At 39.9% G+C, this 22,849-nt stretch overlaps 1 pseudogene; it reads right to left on the reverse strand.

The window, feature by feature from the left end:
- Positions 1-8,090: 8,090 nt before the first annotated feature.
- On the reverse strand, positions 8,091-22,392 carry LOC123831056 (annotated as a pseudogene).
- Positions 22,393-22,849: the final 457 nt, after the last annotated feature.

Raw genomic sequence — 22,849 nt, forward strand, 5'->3', positions numbered from 1 at the left:
CTCTTGCCAGTTCCCCCATATCTTTTACCTTCTTTTGGCTGCCATAGTTAGTCAGGGCAAGAGTTCTCAGTGATGCATGGGCATCTGCCTCCCTGCCTCTCATGCAAGTACAGTGTAAGCTACCCCCTACCCTCAGGGTTATGTCACAAGTCACTACACATTCTGACAGTAACATAGTCCTTTCATCCTGGAGGGCAGTCCACTTCCCTCAGGAGGGACATGGCTATCAACTTGCCATTGTTATGCAAAGTATCTTAACCTCTATCCTCCCCCCTTCCCTCAACTGTGGGCTGTGGAGAATTTCTCCGAAATTCTGAGAACCCCCTCCACCCCTTGTTTGGTTACACAATCCCTGGAAGAGGAGAATGGGATTGTCATGATGGATTTAAATTCATTCCTTGGGCAGGGTGGGGAGGCAGAATCCACGTGGTCACATTTTGGACAGCACTAGTCAAATCAGGATCTGCTTAGCAAAGAAGAAGGGGTCAGGCTATCAGACTGACTTTTACTTGTCTCTATCACACCTCTGATAAATGTTTTTCTTGTTCTTCAAACTACCACTGCATTAGGCAATTCCACATGGCAATTGGCCCACATGGAGCATCAACAGGCTTGTTAGCCCCAAACTGATTTATTTTTTACTTCAGAATGTTCTTAGTTTGCATCATGAAAGTTTTATTTTAGTAACAAGAATGATTCTTATTTTGTCTCCATCAAAAACTTCTAAAGAGTTTTCTTTGGGAACAGTATCACCTCTGTTGCTCTGTTCAAAATCTAAGCCTAAGGAGGTGAAACTATTTACTTATAAACAAATACTCTCAGATAAAATCAAATTAAGTCTCTCTCAATGAGGAAAGAGGACAAATTGTGCTCCACTTGTTATCATTGTCTCATAAATACTTATTGCTTCCACTGAAACTGTATTACAAGTTTGTCACTGGAAGCAGCTGTGTCTTAATTTAGTTTTGTGTTCAAAGAAGCTGACACACATCCTGGATCATAATACATGTTCAGTAAATGTTGTGTAGAATATGTTAAGACATGATTTCTTGCAAACTTACAAGTGGCAAAGTTATAAGTCAAGGTTCTTGTCTTGGCATTAATAAATATTCTAATTTCTTTTATTATCATACTTTAGGCAGTTTGACAATGATCTTTCACCGAGTGGTGATGACGGTGTCATCCCATGAATTGACATTACTCGGCATGGATGTGGGATTAGGTTGTTTTCATGGTGCAAATCCCTCTATCTTTCCCATACTTGCTGGGGCATATCCATCCCAGAGTCCGTAGCTGAGAGATATCTGTAGTGTGGGAGCGAATTCATTGCACTCTAAGCCTCACTAATGCCTGTGTCTGAATCAGAGCAAGGCATGGGGGTGCAGGATTTACTGTAAGTCGTTTGTCTGGTTTTCATGTGTTGGCTGGCTAACTCTGGCAGTCAACTCATCTCTCAGTTTGATAATGTTGGAACCAATAAAAAGTAGGCCGTTTTTAAAATAAAAAAATATATCTGTTGAGAGGCAAGCTCTTTAAAATGATGAAAAAGATAACCAACCAATATAGTCACAAACCTCCTGGTTTCAGAGGAGTTAATAAATAGAAATTTCTTGAAAATTAAATACTTAAGATATCGGAGGAAGGTGAGAATCAAGAATAGATGTCAGTAAGGAGCTTTAGAATGTGATTTTCTGGGAGTTGAGACAAGACTTCTCTATCATCCTGTCCTATCAGTTACCTAATGCAGTACTTTACACTCTGTAGGAATGAAGCAGGAACTTGTGCCAGAAACCCTTCTTCTCTCCTGAAACATAAACACTAGAGGCCAGGGAGCACTTGCATTCATTAGTACCTCTAGTGGTCATCCTGGCCTGGCTCAGTCCTGATAGGAGTTTCAGTGATGGCTGGAAACTCCAGCTGGCCCTGGCTGGGCCAGTCAGTTTGCACATTTCCAGTCTCTCTCAGTTCAGCCTGGGTAGCTGTTGCAGTCTTCCCTGAATGAAAGACGAGATCATGAACTTCCTCATCCTTATGACGAGGAGTTGCCTTGGGCTTAAAGCTGACTTTTTTGGAAGAACACTGAGTCAGAATATGACAGTAAAGGTCTCAGATTCTGGAGCCACATTTTCCAAGTTCAAATCCTAGCACTGCCACCTGTATGTGACCTCAGGGGAATTGCTGCACTTTTTCCTGGTCTCGTTGCCTCACTTTTCTCACCTCTGTCATAGGGTTGTAATGAAGATGAAATGAGAGCCCTGTCTGCTACAGAGAAAGCACTATGTAGGTAAGGCCATCATCATTCGTGTCCATTCCAATGTAGATATGTCAGCGATTGCACATGGGGCCTGCACACCAGCGGCACCAGCCTGGAGAACTGCTAGGCTGCAAAGATACATACAAAATAACCTCTGTAGCTACTTGATTGTGACCACCCATTTGCTTCAGTATTTTTGTTCAAACTTTTCTTAAGTACTGTTTTTATAATTTCTTCATTTTCAAGTCAAAATTTAAGATTTTTAGAGGCTTGAAATTTCTATTATTTTTTTTTGTAGACCCAATGCAAAAGTGCTACAAATGTCAGATAAAAAATAGACTGTTTTTAAAATTAAAATAAAATTCTATTGAGAGGCAAGCTCTTCACAATGCCCAGACAGGTAACCGACTCGTACAGTCACAAGGTTCCCGGGTTCGGAAGAGTTAAATTCTGGGGTTGATTTCATTGTTCTCAGTTTACTAATCTGACTACTGTATCCTGTAATCTCTCCACCTAACACCCATATGACTTCAGGATATCTGAAATTCATTACCGCCTTTCATCTTAAAAAGGATTGCATGCTGGGGTTGCATGTCTTCAGTGAAGACAGACATTGTGGTATTGAGAAATAATCTCTATTGAGAGATTAGGAAGATTCACGTCATACACAGTTAGGATCTTTTTTAATCAATGAAATATTCAGTTGGTATTACTCAAGTAACACGGAGTGTCTGATGATTGGAAACCACGCAATGTGGGCAGAATGTTGATGAAACATGGCAGCGTGTCCTGGTCTAAAAAAATAACATTTTGATTGTTTCTCTGGTCATTTAAAAGTTGCATCTACACCTTGTATACAGTTTCTTGTCGGCAACTCAGAATCAATTATTTCCACAAAGCAGTAGGTTTGGCTCAGGTAAGTGGTACAACAGGGTTGTGATAAGCACTGGCTCTGGAACTGGACTTCTGCACCATCAGATCACAGCATCAACACACTTCCCTGCCATGCAAACTCAGGCTGAGGATCTATTTTCATGTCTGAAAAATTAGCATAAAAACAGTACCTACATCATTGGGTTACTGGGAGCATCAGATTTGAGAATGTATATACAGTGTTTAGCCCAGAGACTGTATAGTTAGAGCTCACTACATTCAGCCATGACTACTCCTTACTATCATTTGAAGGTATTTCCCACCCTGACTCTGCATTGCTAAGTAACATAATAATGAAAAGATGAGAAGGCTCTTCCTAGTTAGTACTAAGTCCTGCTTTATTCAGGGGAATTCTAATTTGCATTGTGTTAAATGATTTAATACTTGTGAGACCAGAAGGTCCTGGAATTGGATTCCCACCCTGTTTTTGTCAGAACCTGTGAGTCAAGTTGAGACTAGCTGCCACTTTCCTATAGGTTTTTCTTTCATTGAATGGGGAAACCTTCCCTCACTGCTTTCTCTGATAGGCCAAGGAGCTCTTGAGAAAACTGTCAATAGGTAAGAGCAGGTTCCTGGAAGGTGGAAGTAATTTGCCTGAGGCCAAGTTTCTGTAGAACTACTGGGCCTGTCTTAATAATAGCCAATTTTAATGAGCATCTACTATGTGCTGGCACTGAGTTAAACACTTGACATGCATTATCTCACTTAATGCATGTTATATTAATAACAACCTCTTAGAATGGGACTTTCATCATCTCATTTTCATGCCAGAAAATGAAAGTCAAGAGAGGTGTGTAATTTGTTCAAATCCTCCTAATTCTTAAGAGCCAGGGTGTGCTCCAAACACTACACAATGCCGAATACAGGGGATTTCTGTCTGGTAATTGTTGCTCCTCTGAGACCTGCAGGGTACATATATTTTTGAAAGGGAAACATTAACTTCTTTTGAAATTTTTCTTTCTCTTTATTTATACAGGGTCTTTTTTTAAAAGTAAGTAACAGCTTTATTTTATAATACAGCAGTAATTAGAAACATCAAAGGAAACAAGACTTGGTAGAAGAAGAAAGGTTTCTTTTGGTCACTACAGACTCAACTCACATTTCAACTGCTTTCTATAGACTTACCTCTCCAGGGCTGGAATTCATTCCCTCATCTCTGGGCTCCAAGAAGCTGATAAGTCTTGATAAGTAGACCAATTGGCTCACAATCTCAGCTTCCGTGAGAAAGTATTTTCAGGAGCAAGAAGCTAAGTTTTTTCACTGGACACCAGCACTATTTAACAGGGGGACACAGTAAGTATATGCAGTATTGTTTAATTCAGGGTCAGGCAGTTCTCAAGATGTTCGCAAGACGTTCGAGCAGATGAGTCTTGCAGGTTGTCAAGAGACTGGGACTAGAAATGGAAAGAATGGCTTTGAGTTATTTGACTAGACCATGCTTTCTGATGAAAAGCAGAAACTCCATAAAATATTGGACAAACCTCATTCAAGGATGTCCTCTTTCCAGATTCACTGAGGAAATTAAACCTTTAATGACTTGCCACCTAAATACAAGAGGAAGGAACAGGTGAATGTTTTCTCCCCACCTCTTTTATTCTCTTTAGAATATGTCAAGTTAGGAAATTACATTATCCCCCCCCTCCCCCCGACTTGTGTGTGTGTGTGTGTGTGTGTGACCTCCAGCAAAGACTGGGGAAGAAAAACGTGTCTAAATAAATGCTAAATTTTATTAGTATTTTAAAAGTTGAAACAAGTTTCCTGAACCTGAGTAGTTAAACCAGATCAATCAAATGAAGGCTGGGAGGAAAAAAGGGAGGAGGAATATAAATTACCTTATATTTATATCTGCTAAAACCCCATCAAAGTCCTATTCCTAAACTTTAGCCACAGCTCTGTTATCATTACTCTAAGTGTATGAAACATACCTCATAAATGTTCCCTGTAGGAAAAATGACAGCTTTATGGTCATACTCAGAAAATAAGAAACAAATAAGTTTCCATATTGTCCATGATCAGTAATTATCTCCTGAGATAATTATCTCCTGAGAGGAAGCCGTGAATAAAGCCTTTGCAAGAGGTAGCTGAAAAAAAGCAGGGGGTAGAAAAAGACATTGGCAGTTTCTTTCTCAGCCTGTCCAGGATTCTGCTCTAAAGCATAATCATATGTGTTGGTTGCATTAAACTAGCTAATTCAACAAATGTCTGTTAGGCACCTATGAGGCAGCAGACAGACACTGTCACCGGTGCTGGGATGTGGGCAAATGTAAGTCCCTACCCGTGTGGAGCTTACATTCCAGCATCAACACAAGCAAAACCCAGAAGCAAATGAATATGTTTACATAAATATGTATGTCAGGGGGTTATCAGGACTCTGAAGAAAAACATAGCACATGGGTGGATAGAGACCAATAGGGGAAATTGTATTTTAAATAGGGGGCAGGGGGGCCTCTTGGATGATACCACCTTTGAACTGAGACTTGAAGGAAGTGAGGGAGTGAACCATGTATATGATAAATGAAGAACATTCCAAGCAGAGAATAGCAAGTTCAAAGGCCGTTCAGTTATTCTGTTGATTAATGACCTGGTAATATAGAGTTGGGCTCTCATTTCTACTTAAGTACCTGGGGGCAGTACTGTGGGGCTGGCCAGCAATGGGTAGAAAACACAGCAAAACTCTTCACCCAGGTAGTAGGTGTAAATCACCCTCATGGGAGGAATTAAAAAAGAAAAAAAGAGAAGGAAGAGTTTATGAGTGTAATTTATGAGTGTAAATCCAAGTATGTTCATTTGCAAGCATCACGCTGCCTCATTCACCCACTGGATTGCCAGGAGCTCTCTGTGCCACCCCAGATTTCAGACTTGAATGTGTTCTTGAGGCTCTGGCCATTTTGAAGCCTCCTCGTTGTCACTGGCTGCAGCCTCCTCGTAGATGCTCATTCTCTACATTAGTTTTCTTTCAGTCGACTGAACTGGAGTGCAAAGGGTCTCTCTCTCTCTCTACAGCTCTGGTTCTCCAAAGCTTTTTTTCACAACTAAGCATTTAAAAATAGTAAGGATTTGATAAATATATAAAGGTCTTGACACAAACATTACTATTTGGAAAGTTTAGTTAATAATACCCTCTTCCCCTCCCCCCCCCCACAAAACTTAATGTGTGTTGCTAAAAAAGGAGCGAAACCTATTCTTACTTATGAAAAAAAATCCACCAGGTGCACATCTTCAATGCTGAGGAACATTGTTATCCAAGGTCAAGTTAATACTCTCTAAAAATTAGAATCTTAGTAAACACCGGTACTGTTGAACTGGAAACAAATCATTTCGGAAACTTGTGACATTTACTGCTCTTTGTGTTGAAGTCCTCCTTGGTGAACAACAGTAAACAACAGTTTCTTCAGGGAAGATTTTGTAAATAAAGGTTTTTTTTTTTACTTTTTCCACTTTATCAAATTGGGTGTGAGGAACAATGACTTGTGCTCCATTTACACTCAGGAAAACAGCAAAGTAAAGCACAGATCACACCTTCATACACTGGAACCACAGTATGCTCACATGCTTTTTGTGGCCTGCATTTCCAGATCTTACTTTACTCCCTATGAACCGGGGCGGGGTGGGGGGCGGAGAAAAGAAATAAAACAGTGATCATAACACAGAAAGAACTCACATTAAACAATGAAATAGACTTCAAGATGTGTACATGTACACAAACATACATACACACAGAAATTTGCCTGGACACATTGAGATGCCTCAATCCCTCATTTTAGAAGTAAACTAGGGGGAAAGCCAAAGAGTCATTTGGAATGCTGAATTCATTTAAGAATGTTCATTGAAGACAGCCAGAGAACCAAGGGGCCTTTTATGGTCCATTCTAGTTATAAAATGACTCATTTAGGCATTTGGATCAATCTCTGAATGTATTTGTTATAGCTCCAAGAAAAATTCACACTGCAATTGTGAATGTTTATGAAGTAATTAGTAATACTTTATGAGCTGAGATACTTTCAAAACTGAAATGCATATTCAGCATTCACTGAATTTGACCTTCTGGAGAGATGATCCCCTGTTGCTAACTACGGGAACCACCAGCCACGTCACACAACCCAGACTACTGTCTGGTCAATGTGGTGTCCCCAGCACATGTCTGGCAGTTGTACTGTTTTATTCACACATAAATGTTTTAAGACTCCAAAAATAAATGTATGTAAAGATGCAACTATATTTTTAAAGATACCCACAAAATAATGCTATCTTTCAGGTATCAAAACTGAATTACATTTGATTTGAAACTATAGTTACTATAACACCCTTTTCTTCTACCTTTTTCTTATTTCTGATCTTTTCAACTCTTAAAGTAGTGCCAGCCAATTGACAATGAAGTTCATTTTTATAAAATATAGAGAAGAGTTTTTCTTTAGTTCAAGATATTGGAGAACTCATAGAGAATGGCAAAAGTAAGGTACTAATACTTAACTTTCAAAAAATTAAAACTTTTACAAAAATGTTCATAAAGCTCTAAAATAGATGATTTTAAGCCAAAAGCATGAAGCCTGCCCTTTTTCTAATTTCTAAGCAGCCAAAAACTTCATACTGAGGCACTATTCAATTTCTTAAGAGCGTGGGTCGGGGAACCGGTGCCTACTTCTTGGATTTCTGTTATACTCTCTGCTCCTAGACACACTGCTATACCAGCCAAACAATGTGCAAGGAACTATTTAAGAAAATGAAAATGCCCTCTCTTAGACAGCTATTTAGTTTAGCAATGAAATAAACCAAACACATCTCAAGTTTTTCTACAGATTCTGAAGAAGAGAGGAAAGGGTGCTGATTTTTATGGGCCGTGGAGCTGAGAGAAAGAGTTGCCTGAGGGAACCATGGAACTACAAGATGCAACGTGTTTTGCCTTTCATAAGGCTTTTCATAAGTCACCGTAGAAGCTGATGCAGGTGCTTGCCATGGCTGTATCTACTGCAGACTGAGGAAATGTCCCGTGCAGAGCCATCTGAATGTAGCCTGTCAAACACTCTTCCAGTGGAACACAAAAATCAACCAGTGGGATGGTTGGACCTATGAACAAATTCTGGTCTCTTTCCACTCAAGTCAAGACTTATCCCACTGGATAAAAACCCTCCTTGATAGTCCACAGTGCAAGAGAAATCAACAAACTGTCTCGGGGAAATGGTATCCCAAAGCTGATCAACAGAAGTGTAACACATTCCACAGCAATCCCCTTCAAAGTGCTCCAAAATGTCCACTGAAGTCATTATGCCGTCCCAATCCAAGTGACAGGGACCTGGGCATATATGGTCCATTGACAAGATCACCCATAGCACATTGGGCTTTGAAAAGATATCCATTAAATTCTTCTGAAGGTTTTCTCCAAATTGTGAAAGCTCTTGTCTTCTTGGCAACTTGCCCCTTATTGTCTGCAATGCTAAGGTGCTGGATGAGATCGTTTCTAAGGTGAGTTGCAAAAGCAGCAGCAGCATCAGGCTCATCTTCCTTTGGCTTCCTGCCCCCACCCCACCCCCACCCCTACCCAGAGAAGAAGCAAGGAGTGGTGCAGAGCTCAGAAGCATCCTTGCAGGACAAGACTGCATAAATGCGATTTTCTTTAATTATATAATGTCTTCATTCTTCTGACAACTCAGTGGAGATGTAATCTTAATCATTTACTGCCTAAGGAAAAGTCTACTGCAGTGACACACCATTTTAGAGTTTAATGGAACCCAACATATCTCTGTGTTTATTTTACATTCTAGAGTAAAAGTCCCAGAGAAGTCATACAGAGTTAGTGGACAGGATCCTGATTCTTTTTTTTAAATATATTTTATTGATTATGCTATTACAGTTGTCCCATTTTCCCCCTTCACTCCCCTCCACCCTGTACACCCTCTCCCACCCACATTCCCCCCTTTAGTTCATGTCCATGTAGCATACTTATGAGTTCTTTAGCTTCTACATTTCCCGTACTATTTTTACCCTCCCCCTATCTATTTTCAACCTACATTCTATGCTACTTATTCTCTGTACCTTTTTCCCCTCTCTCCTCCTCCCACCCCACTGTTGCTAACCCTCCATGTGACCTCCATTTCTGTGGTTCTGTTCCTGTTCTAGTTGTTTGCTTAGTTTCTTTTGGTTTTGCTTTAGGTGTGGTTGTTAATAATTGTGAGTTTGTTGTCCTTTTACTATACATGTTTTTTCTTTATCTTCTTTTCTTAGATAAGTCCCTTTAGCATTTCATAAAATAAGGGCTTGGTGATGATGAACTCCTTTAACTTGACCTTATCTGAGAAGCACTTTATCTGCCCTTCCATTCCAAATGAGAGCTTTGCTGGATAGAGCAATCTGGGATGTAGGTCCTTGTCTTTCATGACTTGGAATATTTCTTTCCAGCCCCTTCTTGCCTGTAAGGTCTCTTTTGAGAAATCAGCTGACAGTCTGATGGGAACTCCTTTGTAGTTTACTGTCCCCTTATCTCTTGCTGCCTCTAGGATTCTCTCCTTCATTTTTACCTTGGCTAATGTAATTATGATGTGCCTTGGTGTGTTCCTCCTTGGGTCCAACTTCTTTGGGGCTCTCTGAGCTTCCTGGATTTCTTGGAAGACTATTTCCTTTCCCAGATTGGGGAAGTTCCCCTTTATTATTTGTTCAAATACGTGCTCAATCTGTTGCTTTTCCTCTTCCCCTTTTGGTACCCCTATAATTCAGATGTTGGAACATTTAAAGATGCCCTGGAGGTTCCTAAGCTTCTCCTATTTTTTTGAATTCTTATTTCTCCATTCTTTCCTGCTTGGTTGTTTCTATCTTCCTTCTGGTCCACTCTATTATTTTGAGACCCAGTTTCCTTCCCTTCACTATTGGCTCTCCTCTGTGTATCTTCCTGCATCTCTTTTATGGTAATCTGCATTTTTTCATCTAATTTGCGCCCAAAATCAACCAATTACGTGAGCTTTCTGATCACCAGTGTTTAGAACTGTGCATCTGATAGATTGGCTATTGCTTGTTTGCTCAAAAGGATGAGTCCTGGGGGACTGATCTGTTCTTCTGTTGGAAACATGTCTCTCCCTGTCTCTCCTTGTTTTTTCTTTTTTTTTTTCGGTCTAGTCGCTCTTGTTATGGTGAGGGGCAGAGCCTTAGGTGTTCACTGGGGCTGGGCACCCCAGTCGCTAGATTGTGACGTTATATGTGGGGGCGGGAGCGGGGACTGGAGGGAACAATGGTGGTACTTCCATTCTCCTGGGACCTCAGTCCCTTCTCTGGGATCCTGAGTTGCGAGCTCTGCCCTGGTCCACAATCGCAGCCTCACTGGGTCCGCCAGCCACTGCTTGCATACTCAGGGTCCACCAGTGCAATCTTGCGCACCCCAGATGGCTTACATGCTGAGTTCATGCCAAGTTCTCCCTGACCTCCGCGCACTGCCCACCCACGCCCGCCCGGCTCGTCTTCTCCGCCCCTCCTACCAGTCTGGATGTACGGGTATACTTCAACTTCTTGGCTGTCCGACTTCCATTCAGATAACTCCTCTATCAGTTCTGGGTGTTATTCTAGCTCTAAATTGTTGTTGTTCTAATCTTGGTTGTGCATGGAGGTACGGTGCATCCACCTATTCCTCCATCTTGCCGGAAGTCCCAGGATCCTGATTCTTAGGTTGGGTTTTTTTCCCATTGCAACGTTCTGCCCTTCATGGTTGTCTGTTATGTCTTCACATTTCAGAGGCATCTTCCCTTTTCTCAAGCAGCAAATATAGAAATAAAATACACTGTCAAAAAATCTGGAATTCTAGAGGCAACAGATAGGCTCTTACTAGACTTGTGAGCCATAACTTATCCCAAGGCTGAGGCTGGTTGGAGGAAGAGACAGAAGGGTTCCAAACAGGTAGTTATTTCAGACAAACAAGATGACTCCTTTTCTTTCTCACAATAGTTACTATTCAGGTCGCTTTTTAGACTGAATTTGTTTTGCCATCAAATAGAACTCTAGTAGCTTTGCCAGCTTAAGAACAATCTAATTGGAGCTTTCCAACAGTTGATCATAGCCCTGTGGAATCATAAATGACACTAATTGATAGTTCAAGTCCAGTAACCAACTTCTTTCCTGCTAGTTCCAGACAATGATTTTGGATAGAGTTCTATTCTCTTACTTGCCTTGGCTAATGAGACAAAAAACATGCTATTCATGTCAGTCAATTGTTTATCTATAGACAAAAGGACACATCTTAGGTAAACAGAAACCTCTATTCTCAAAAAAAAAAACAAAAAGAAAAAGAAAGTTTTGACATCGCTTTCAGTGAGGTCTTATAAAGAGTAACTTTTATGATATGTGACTCATAAAATGCATATAACATTAAGAACAAAAATGAGAAATCTCTTAGTCCTTAGGTGAGTCTTGGTGTTTTGGCCACAAATATATATAAGGTATTTTCACTGCTTTATATGCAATGTTCAGTGGGTGATTATCGAAATCTCCACCTCTCCTTCTTTCATTCTCTTTTAAAATAAAAAGAAGTTTTGATACTTCAAGTGGAAAGAGACTTACGGCAACTGGGAGAAATTGGGCAGTGTGGCAATAGTTACAGAGTGAGTAATGTTTTGATTTCATTTTTTCTTGATCAAGTATAAATACCTTTGCAAACACATTTATTGCTACACCCAAAGTCCACAGGGGAAAATAATGTTCATTGTAATAAAAGCAAACAAAGTGTTTTCATAATAGTCATACTAACCAAAATCAATAGACAGCTGCATTGAACTCTGCCTACACAATCTGTATAGATCTCATTCGGCAGTACATTCTTTTTTTGCTTTTCATTTCATGTTGAATATTGAATCTGGAAGAACTGTTTTATTTCCCTTGAGGTTATATCTTGATCTCTTTCCTCACCCTTCTTCCTCTTCCTCCTCATTTTCTTTTGCCTTACATTTTAGTCATCCTGTTGAAACACAAGAGAGTGAAACAATGGGCAAAAAATGATCAACATATTCTTGTAAAGAGCCTACTATGTGTCACACTGTTTTCGGTTCCCCAAATAATAGTGATCTTTGCCCACCTGAAGCTTACGTGGAATTTGGAAGAGGTAAAATAATAGACACTGAAGAAATGAGCACAGTAATTACACTGAAATTATTTCAGTGTGAAATACTTAGTTTGTTTTTTAGTTTGGAAGCTCAGAAAAGGCCTCTGTTAGGTGGTGATAATATTTGAACTGTAACTTGAAGCAATGAACAACTCTGAGGACAGAGCTTTTCAGGAAGAGCACAAGACCCTAAGATAGAGCTGAATTTGTCAGGTTTGAGGATCAGAAGAAGGCATGGATAGCTGGGGCAGAGTGAGTGCCACCTGAAAGGCAGAGATGGTCCAGAGTTTGAGAACCCTGAGGAGATACAATGAGTCAGTGCTTTATTCAGTGGGAAGTCATCGGAAGTTTTTAAGCAGAGCAGTAATGTGATTTGATTTATTTTTTAAATGGTCACCCTGGCTGCTGTATCCAGGTGAGAGATGATGATGTGTGGACCAAGGTAGTAACAGTGAAGATGGAGAAATGCAGACAGGTTTGAGGTGCAATTAGAATATAAAAGTAAGAAGATTTACTGATGGATTAAATAGACTGGCAGGGGAAGAGAGATATCAAGGATAAATTCTTAACTTTTAATTGAGCTACTAGGTGAGTTTACCAAATTAAAGAAGGGTTAGGAATCAGCTGGTTTGTGGAGGGGGTATCAAGAGCTCTTTTTTGGTCATAAGATCCTGGGTAAATCTCTAACACTTCCAAGAGGACCATCATTGCTAATGGTATTTTTTATTTATACAGTATATCATACACTTTTAGCGGTTTTATTCTCATGACTGATGGGCAGATTGCATGGGTGGGTGGGGAGAGCTGGGCATGAAGGGGACATGAGTGGGCAGGGGCACAGAACACGGAGGACAGAGTGCTCACTGTGGAGTTGTTGTTGACCACACGCCAGGAAGTCTGGCCATGGCTCTATCTCGTGCTCATAAGAGGTTTACTCCCTTTCCTTCTCCCCTGCCTCCTCCAGACCACAGCTCTGGGGGTTGATATGAGGTACTTTCCAGGGAAAGGAAAACAACAATAGGCTTCTACCCTCTTTCTTTTGCAATCCTCGTTTGTCTTTGAAAATCCATACTTTTCTTGAAATATATGTCATTCTAGTTGTCACATTAAGGCTTCCTAATCTATGAACTTCTGGGTTCACTGAGTTCTAGGAACCAGGAAAGAATATCCTAATTCCACATTTACTTCTCTGATATTTATATTTCAATAAATACAAGTAATTTGAATGATTCATTTAAAAGAATGTCTTAAACCATAAAGTAACACTGAGGTTAGATCTTATCAATGATTTATTATCTTTCACTCGGTAGCCAACTAAATTTTAATTTTTATAGGACTGTTTTTTAAAGTTACTAAATAATAGTTATGTTAAAGACTATTACATTTTTAAAGGTTTTATTTTGAAATAGATCAATAGGAAATTACCAAGATAGTACAGAGAGGTCCATTGTACCCTTCACCTGGTAACAATTGTTATTTTAAAAAGCTCTAATATATTTGCTTTTAATTAATTTGAAGGAGCAAAAATTCTCTCACAAATAATTAGAGTTTTGGTGAAAAAGATTTATTTGTGTTTTTGTTTCATATTTATTTGGGGCAGAATTACTGAGTCACAAAGTATGTATATGTTATTTATTGGGTTTTAAATTATAAAATTAATACGTGCTTATTGTCTAACATTAAAAAAATGTAATAGCAAAAAAAAGATATGTAAACTACCTGTAATGCAAGAACTGAGACCTATGCAATGTAAACATTTATGCATAAAGTTTTTCCCTGTGGGTGAGGGGAGGGCACCCCAGGATGAAGAACACGCTGGTACAGAAGTCTAAATTGATTGGCAAAATGTCACTTTTAGCAGCCAAAGGAAGTTCAATATGATTGGATATTGGACTATTAGCAGGCAGTGTGGGAAAAGACTGTGGAGAACTCAGTAGAGGCTTGTTAATGGAAGGCCTTATAATCCCCAAAGTAAATTTTGTCTTTATCTTAAGGGCAATGAAAAAGCCATCAGGGAATGCTCAGGTAAGAAATAACATGATCAGCTTTGTGTTTTAGATAATTTCTGCCTGCAGGACAAAGAAAGGACACCAGAGTGGAGCATGACTTGAGGCAAGAAATGAGATTTTCAAGTAATGCAGGCAAGAGATAATGGGTATGTGGACTAGTGAAATGTCAGTGGAGAAGACATTTGGTTATTAATAGGATTTGGAGGATTAAGAGAGAGGGACAAATCAAGGAGAGCTTCCAGTTGCTTGGACAACTAAGGAGCTCCATTCACAAACAAGAGAAGGGGAGATCTGGGTCAAGAAGGGTTTACTTGGTTGGGATGAAGCACAGGTCATCTAATGAATGTGTCCAGGACATAGTAGATACACGGTTAGTTCTTTGATTCAAGACAGAGGTCTATGTTGAAAATAGAGGTTGGGATCTGGCCAGGTGGCTTGGCTGGTTGCAGTGTCATCCCATACACCAAAGGGCTCAGGGTTTTATTCCTGGTCAGGGCACATGCCTGGGTTGTGGGTTCAACCCCTTGTTGGGGCACATATAGGAGGTGACCAATCAATGTTCCTCTCTTGAATTGATGTTTCTCTCTCTCTCCCCCTTTCTCTCTCCAAAACCAATAAACATAGCATCAGGTAAGGATTTAAAATTAAAAAAAATATATAGAATGGGAGTTATTAGTAAATAGATGGCTAGTTGTATAAAGGGAATTCTAACAGAAAAAGAAAAGGACTGGAGAGAGAAACAGCTATATTTTAGAACATGGAAGAAAAACGTCACTGCAAAATAATTTGATGCAGCACAGCCTCACGGAAAATAGCAGAACCAGAACGGTGTAATGTCAGGGAAGCCAAGCAAAGAAAGGTGTTCAGGGACAAGGTGGTGGGATCAAGTAGTGGTGGGCAGAGGGAGGACATGGAAAGAAAGAAGAAAAAGAGAAGTGCTAGATCTCTCTGCAGGCCTATCCTACCTATTTAAATCAATGTGACTGTTCAGAGAGTGCTGGAAGTGTTTCTTTAATGCCAAGAGCAGTTATACGTCCACTGTATGGGTGGTGAGGACCTCAAATGAAGTCACCAGGTTTGGGCACAGACTGTTTTCACAAAAAAAGGTTAGAAATGGAAGGACCATGGAAGAATGTCAGAGATGGGCTTGCTGCACCCAAAGTCCAGAGCGAAGGGCTAGCGTGGTATGGATGTGTCCTGATCTCCAAATGCCTTTGGAAGACAATTTAGAAAATTCATAGGAAGTAAAATATGGACAAGTAAAAATATGGCCTTCTGAGCTCATCTCCCAGGACTGATCCCCAGCAGGATGTAAGGAGCAAAGTGGCTGCCAGCACTTTGTTTGAAAGAAATTAATGAGGTGGGAGCAGAACATTATGGATGAAGCAGAGATGACTTTCAAGACAGATCCTGATGTTTCAGATTGGCTGATTTGTGTACTGTTATCATCAATAGTCCTTAGGCAGAAAAGAAACACACTGCTAGACCAGTGTCTTTCAGTGGTAAACAGTATGGACAGGTGACTAAATTATTCTTGTACATTACAGTTTTATTTGGATAGTAGTGTTTCTGACTTGGTTCAAACTAGGGTGTTAATGGCCTAAAATTAGAACATTTCCTTGCCTCTTTTGATGTCTCCCAGAGAGAGAGGTAGAATCTCTTACTACCTATGCAAGGCATTATTTGTAAAAATTCTGAGAAACTGAAAGAGAGAATAGAAAAAACGAGTTGAGGGTCTCAGGCTCTGTCCTGGGCTGGGCCTGCTGGGTCCTGCTATCAACAGCACGTTGGCGATTTTCTTTTGAACTCTGCTTGCTCTTCTTTTGCTCAATCCTATCAACATGTGCTGTGGGAAGCCTTGTGCTGCACCATCACATGGAGGGACCCAGAGGAAGGACACAGCTTTCTCTTCTTCAGAAGCAGGGGGCTCCATGAAGGCTAGGCCAAAGATCATCATTGTTTTTCTCCACGTGCCCGGCAACTAGTCCACAGAAAGTGCTCAAAAATGTTTGCTTAATAAGCAGATGAGTGTTGCCATGAGACCAGGCACATCTCTAATAGCTTTATAAAGAGTATGTGACTCATGTTTAACACTTAAGTATTGCTGACAATATATGTGGGAAAACACTCACATTTGTGGACAGCACGCAATCCGCTTGAGGATAAGTAAATAAAATTACAGATTTACAGGAAGTGGAAGTCATATCACACCTAAGATAAATTCTTGTTTCAAACTATTTTGAAGCTGACTCACCTATTGCACACATTGCAGGGCCTCAGCCAACACTATTTTAACAAACAATACATTTTAACCCACAATCTGAGGCTTAGTTTGAAACTTCTGTCTGGTGGATGCTGTCATATTTACATGGTAAATTCGAAAAAATACTATATTGCAGATCTCTGTGCAGAGTTGAATCCATGTCTACAGCACTGAGTTATGCTGTGGGAATTAAAGACATTTTCACAGTATAAGCATTTGTGTACAATTCACACTGAAACTCGAGAGTCAGTGGGGTGACTTCAGTGAACAGTCAACAGAAAGAGGACACTTAAAACCAGTAGCACAATATAACTCTGCATTGTTGGTTGTGTGGGAAGTTTATGTTCATGGGCTGGTATAATTTACTTTTTATAAAGGTCTTAAATTATAGGCTTCTGTAAAACGACGAATTAAAGTGATTTTAGGCAATTCAATCAGAATTAAAATTTCATTGACATAATTTTAGAGAACCCAATTAAGGATAAAATTTCCCTTTAAAAGAAATGTGATTAGGTGAGAAGGATCATTTAACAAGTATTTCTATTAACTGCTTGTAAATTTGAGCCATGTGGAAGCAATCATCTGTAGAAAAGGGGGAGTAAATGAAAGTCACTGCACACGGTTCCAGTGTCGGCCCTCCCTCTGCTGCCGCTGTCATGGTCTTTGAGAGTCTCTGCCTCTGTGTCCTCATCTGCTCCTGGTATAGGGGGAAGGTAGTTTCAATCAATTGTCTACAATCATAAAACTCTAAATTCCTTATTATAATAAAGATTTTATACCATTCCTAATGTCCAAAAATGAAACAGAAAAGCATTAGAATTTCTTTGTACACATAATTTAGTGAATCTCTCAGTATAATACTCTGTCCATGATAGAGGGCATTAATAGAGGGAAATGTATTTATAAGTAAATGATATGTGTTTTATATAAAATGCCCAAGCATACATACACTAGAAGACAAAGTGAAGCAGACAGACACTATGCCTATTTATAATGGGTTAAGTTTACAGTTGAGAGAAGTGAGGAGTTCAGAAGCCACCCCAGACAAGCATCACAGAGAAATGAAAGCCCAGGAGTCCAAGTGTGAGCACTAGAGAAAAAACAATATTTGGGTAAGTAATAATAGACCAGGCTGATCTGTGGGTGATAAGAGGAGGACAAAGTTAGAAAGTATACTTCTTTGAAGCTCTGTTTGTTGTTTCCTTGTAAAATGTTTATTTATTCTTGATGGTTTTATGGTTTATTTTGGAAAAAAAAAGTGTTGTTGGCAGACTGAGCAACTTGGTAATTCAAATACCCTGGGGAGGTAAGAGGACTAGAGAGTGCTAGGAGATTTCTATTTTTGTTTTTTTTTTTCATTTTTTATTGTTGTTCAATTATTATTTTTTTTATAGTGTAGTCAGGACACTCCCTTGAAAAGGGGTGTTTGTGCAGAGAACAGAAGGAAGCAAGGAAGGGGATGCAAAGCAGGAAGACTCTGATGGGGATGCTGAGAAAGTGTGAGGAGCTGTAGGAAGGTCAGCCAGAGAAAACTGCAATAGGACACACAGGCTGAATGGAGAAAGCAGCAGAAGATGAGGTCAGAGAGAGGAGACCGTGGAGGGACTGGGGAGCCTCTGAGAAGACTTATCAGTAACTTCCATCTTAGTGCAGTGTGAAGCCCCTGGAGATAGTGACCTGGGCAGTAACATGACAAGACTTGTTTTAACAAGAGCCTTTCTTCTTTTCATTCACTCAGAAGGAATATGTTCCAATCAAATATAGAATGTAGGGGTGCAAGAGAAAAAGTAGGTAGATCAATCTATTAGAAAGCTGTAGAAATTCTTTAGATGAAGGGTGATGGTGGCCTGGACTTTAGTGGTAGCAGAAGGGGAACTGGGAAGTGGCTGCATATTAGATATACGTACTTAAAATAGAGAGTAGACAGGAGCTGCTGATGAATGGGATGGGGGAGTAGGAGAAAGGGAAGAGTCATTACTAAAATCAAGACTTTGCTTGAGTCATCTGAAGAATGGACTATTTGGGAATGGACTTCCCATTTACTGAAATGGGAAGGCTTAGTGAGAAGCCATGCTGTGTTTAAGAGGGAAAACAGGAGAGTGAGTTTTGGCATTCCACACTGAGATGCTTTTTAGGCATGTGTATAGTGACTGCAAGAAACAGATAGGGAGGATGGAGTTTAGAAAGAGGCTTGGACTAGAGATGTACAGTTTTGATTTATCAATATAAAGAAGATACTCAAAACAATGAGATTGCTTGAGATTATTAAGGGAGTGGATGCAGGGAGAAAGGAGAAATCAGATGGAGTCCTAAGCCAATGAAGTGGATCTATGTGTGGAGATTGAGAAGGGTAGCAGACAAGTAGAAAGGGAATAAAGACAGAGGGCTATCCTGGAATTTAAGTGGAGAAATATGCCTCCAGATCAGCTGTGTTCATGGTTTCTGGATGATTAAGACTGATACAGACAATTGAAATTAGCAACATGTCTTTGGTGACTTTCACAAAAAATTGTATAGGGAACAGTGAGGATGGAAGCCTTAATTCGGTGAGTTCAAAAGAGAAGCAAGACGGCCAGGGCAGATTCTCTTTTGAAGAGTCGTGACCTAAGTGGTAATAGAGGAGTGGAGTAGTACCCAGGGGAGAAAGGGAGACCAGGCAGTTCTTTAATTACATTTTTTTAAGATACAGGATTACAGAATGTTAAAAGTAGATGGGAATAATCTTCCAGAACAGCGAGGTCCAATAGAACTCTCAATGGGTAGAAATGTTCTATTATTCACATCTGTGCTATCTGATACTGTGACTACTAGTCACATGTGGCTATTGAACACTGGAAGTGTGGCCAGTGTGATTGGGGAATTGCATTTTAAATTTGATTGGATTGTGGTTAATTTAAACAGATATATGTGTTGGTGGTTGCTGAATTGGACAGTGGAGCTCAAGAGAGGAAAGAAAAGTTGGTGAAACAGAACTGGGAAGGCCGGTCACTGGAGTGATGACCTTGAGTAGCTGAAAGTGAAAGGGCTCTCATACAAAGGTAGAGGGATTGGCCTTGATAGGGCCCAGGCAGTTGATTTATTGTAACAGAAGAAAAGGCATGTGCATTCAGATCTAGGCATGTCGGTAGGTGTGGTGGTGGAGGGTTATGGAATTTTTCTTCTGATTGCTTATACGTGTTCTGTGAAATAAAATATGTGTTCAGTAAAGCTGCCTACATCAGGGCTAACAATGCACTCTTTCACTTGTGCCTGGAGGAAAACAGCCAACTCCACAGGCCTGTTCTTGCAGCCAGTACAGCCTACTTTCCTAATGCCCCACTGACCTACTAACATTCCTGAGGTTCTGAGCAGTGTCATAGATCACCGAAACAACAGCTGCCCAGCAGGTTAGGCCCCAAAGGCGGAAACACATTTCTGTTTCCCTGAGGTGTGGTGTGAACTCAGTGTAATGATATTTTGAAGGAACACAAAGATCGTTCTGGGAAAGACAAAGCTCTTAATTTATCCAGCTCACAACATAAACCTTATAACAAAGAGAGGACATTTTGGTCTTTATGAATAGACCCAAACAGCTCTGTGCCCCTTGAGTTTCTTCCACTCTCCTCTTTTTTGAGCCCCATGAGCTGCCTTGGGGATAGCCCGGTGAGCTCGTCCTCCGTGTCCTCCTTCCACAGCTGAGGCAAGGAGTAAGCCTCTGGAATGCATCTCTGCCAGCTTAATTTCATGTCCACTTTCCCAAAAGAATTACTGTAAATAACAAGGAACTCTGTTCTATCTTTACTCTTATAAATTTATTTTCTCCTGAGCCTATTATTATTATCACTTGAGAAGATGAAGTCATAATAAATGATAAAAGCATCTTCAGTACATGTGTGCAGAGTAGAAGAGGGCCGATGACAATACCATGACTCTCTGAACATCCAACATAAACAAGGGCAGTGGACAGCAGGTGAAGGTCCCGTTTCCTAACAAGTTCTTTTGTTGAGTTAAATCTAGAATGACCCTGCCATTTGGTATCTTTGGTGATTAAAACCACACTATGGAGTCATTCATCAAATGTTTATTTTGTGACTACCATAGACAGTATAGTTTATACACATCCATTTTTGAAACAAGTCAGAGTTTGAGCTTTCTGTTTGTTCAAAGAAAAATTCAAAAGCAAAAGAGAAATCCAGAAATATCTTAAAAAGTGGACCTCAATATTTTCAATGCACAATACCTGAAAGCAGGAATCAGGTAGATATTTCTAAAGTGTCAAAATATTTCCTGAGCTTTCAGGGTAAAGGAGAATGTTGGACTTTGGCATACTCATTCATTTTCCTATGTGGTGCACCTTCTAGATAGTTAATCCTACTTCTGGCACTTATTCATATTTTTCTCCATGGGGTCACTTGGATATTTAGAAACCAGTCCAAAGATAAAATATTAGAATATTAAAATGATACCCTGTTTAACATCTTAACAAATTGTTTCATGGGGAAGGGTATATAAACATATTGCTGTATTTTGTATTTTCTTTTCCTCCCTTTTCTTCTCCTCCTTGTTCTCCATATTCTTCAGTTTAACAGTTTCCCCCAGTCTACAGGGAAGCATGAGGTTTCGGGTACAGCAGTGATGATAGTGAGTGGGAGTCCCTTATAGGGGGGAAAAAGAGTTGGTGAAATGTGGAGTTTTGAGTTAAGAAAAGAATTGAGAGTATTATGATTTTAAACTAAACTCCAGAGTTGATGCTTTAGTGCCAGAAGCAAGACACTTATGTATAAATGTCTCTGATTGTTATTTCTGGTAAATCAATGTGCTACTTGGAGTCCAGATTATGAGCCATACCACTATGCTGTGTTGAATTTTTGTCACATCCATATGGTGAAGCTATGTGCAAGGAGAGAGGGATATAGAGATAAATGTCCATGATCCCTGCACTGAAGAAACTCAACATCTAGAATGGAAAATAAAAATAATTTATTACCTATATTATAAAAGCCAAGTGGTAATATAATATACATTTTACATCGAAGGCTTAGAGGAAATTATGAGGGAACTGAAGTATATAGAGATTAAATAGCTAGTCTAAGATCACACAGCAATAGGACTTGAGTTAAGACTTGAATCTACACAGCAGATGAGATAGCTCTTGATATTCTGAAGAATCACACAAAAAAGAAGGACTTTAGGTAAATGAAAGCTCCTGAGGTGAAATCACATTTCACTTAATCTTGAAGGGTGAGCAGTAAGCTATGTATCCTTGGTGAATAAGAAAGAGAAAACAGAAATTGTTGAACGGCCAAGAATGACCTAGAAACTTGTGATATCTAATAGCTCATCATCTCTTCCCATTCCATTGGTCAATTATCTATAAATGCATTGGTATCAACTATTATAATTAGATAATTGACCACAGAAACAGAAATAGGCTCCTACATGAACACTTAATATAAAAGAGGTAGAATTGCATATCAGTACAGAAAGGTGCTAGGACATTAACTACTGTACAGAAAAATTAAAGTGGACCTTTTATTGGGTGTTGTGTTGCCTGCCCAGATATCCCCTTCAGGATGTCTCTCTAATTCCCCCACTGCCAGGAATATTGGAGCTGACAGCTCACAGTAGAATCCCTTCTCAGTAACTTCTCTAGGCCTAAGAGAGATGAATTGCTCAAGGCTTTGCCCCCTCCCTGAGAGTAGTCCGCCTCCAAAGACTGGTTGATATTGTGGTACAAATCTATCAGTATGAAACATCACAGAAAAGCCATCCCAGCTTCACAGTTCCTTACGGGATCTTCTGAGTCCTCTGCTGCATCTGCTCCATGGTTCAAGTTCAGGTTCAAATTCCAGTCTTGCTTCCCCCACTGCCTTCTGGGCATTGTTTCTGAGAGCATTTGCCAATAAATCGCATGCATGCAAACCACCATCTCAGAGACTGTTTCCCAGGAAGGTCCAACTATGATGGACACCTCACCCACACTGTAACCCCAAGTCAATTCCAAGTAAATTAAAACAAAAGCACAGAAAGATGAAATAATTTGCACAATGCCAAGGACCGGAATATGAATAGAGCTGGGACTGAAATCTGTGCTGTCTGGCTCTAGAGTCTCTTCTCTTAACTACTAATGGCAAAGAAAACAAACCAGCTCTAGCTGCACAGGATATCATGGATGAATCACACGAACATATTGTGGGACAAAAGAACTGAGATACCAAATATGCAAACATAATGATTCCTTCTACATGAAGTAAGGAAGCAGGCCAAATGAGTGTGTGGTTTAGAAATGCACACGGAAGTGGTGAAGGTATAAAGGAACAAAGGAATGGCAAGGGAAG

This window comes from Phyllostomus hastatus, unplaced genomic scaffold (genome assembly GCF_019186645.2).
Source record: "Phyllostomus hastatus isolate PE091 unplaced genomic scaffold, TTU_PhHast_1.1 phas_scaffold_1674, whole genome shotgun sequence".
In the NCBI taxonomy this organism is placed as follows: domain Eukaryota; kingdom Metazoa; phylum Chordata; class Mammalia; order Chiroptera; family Phyllostomidae; genus Phyllostomus; species Phyllostomus hastatus.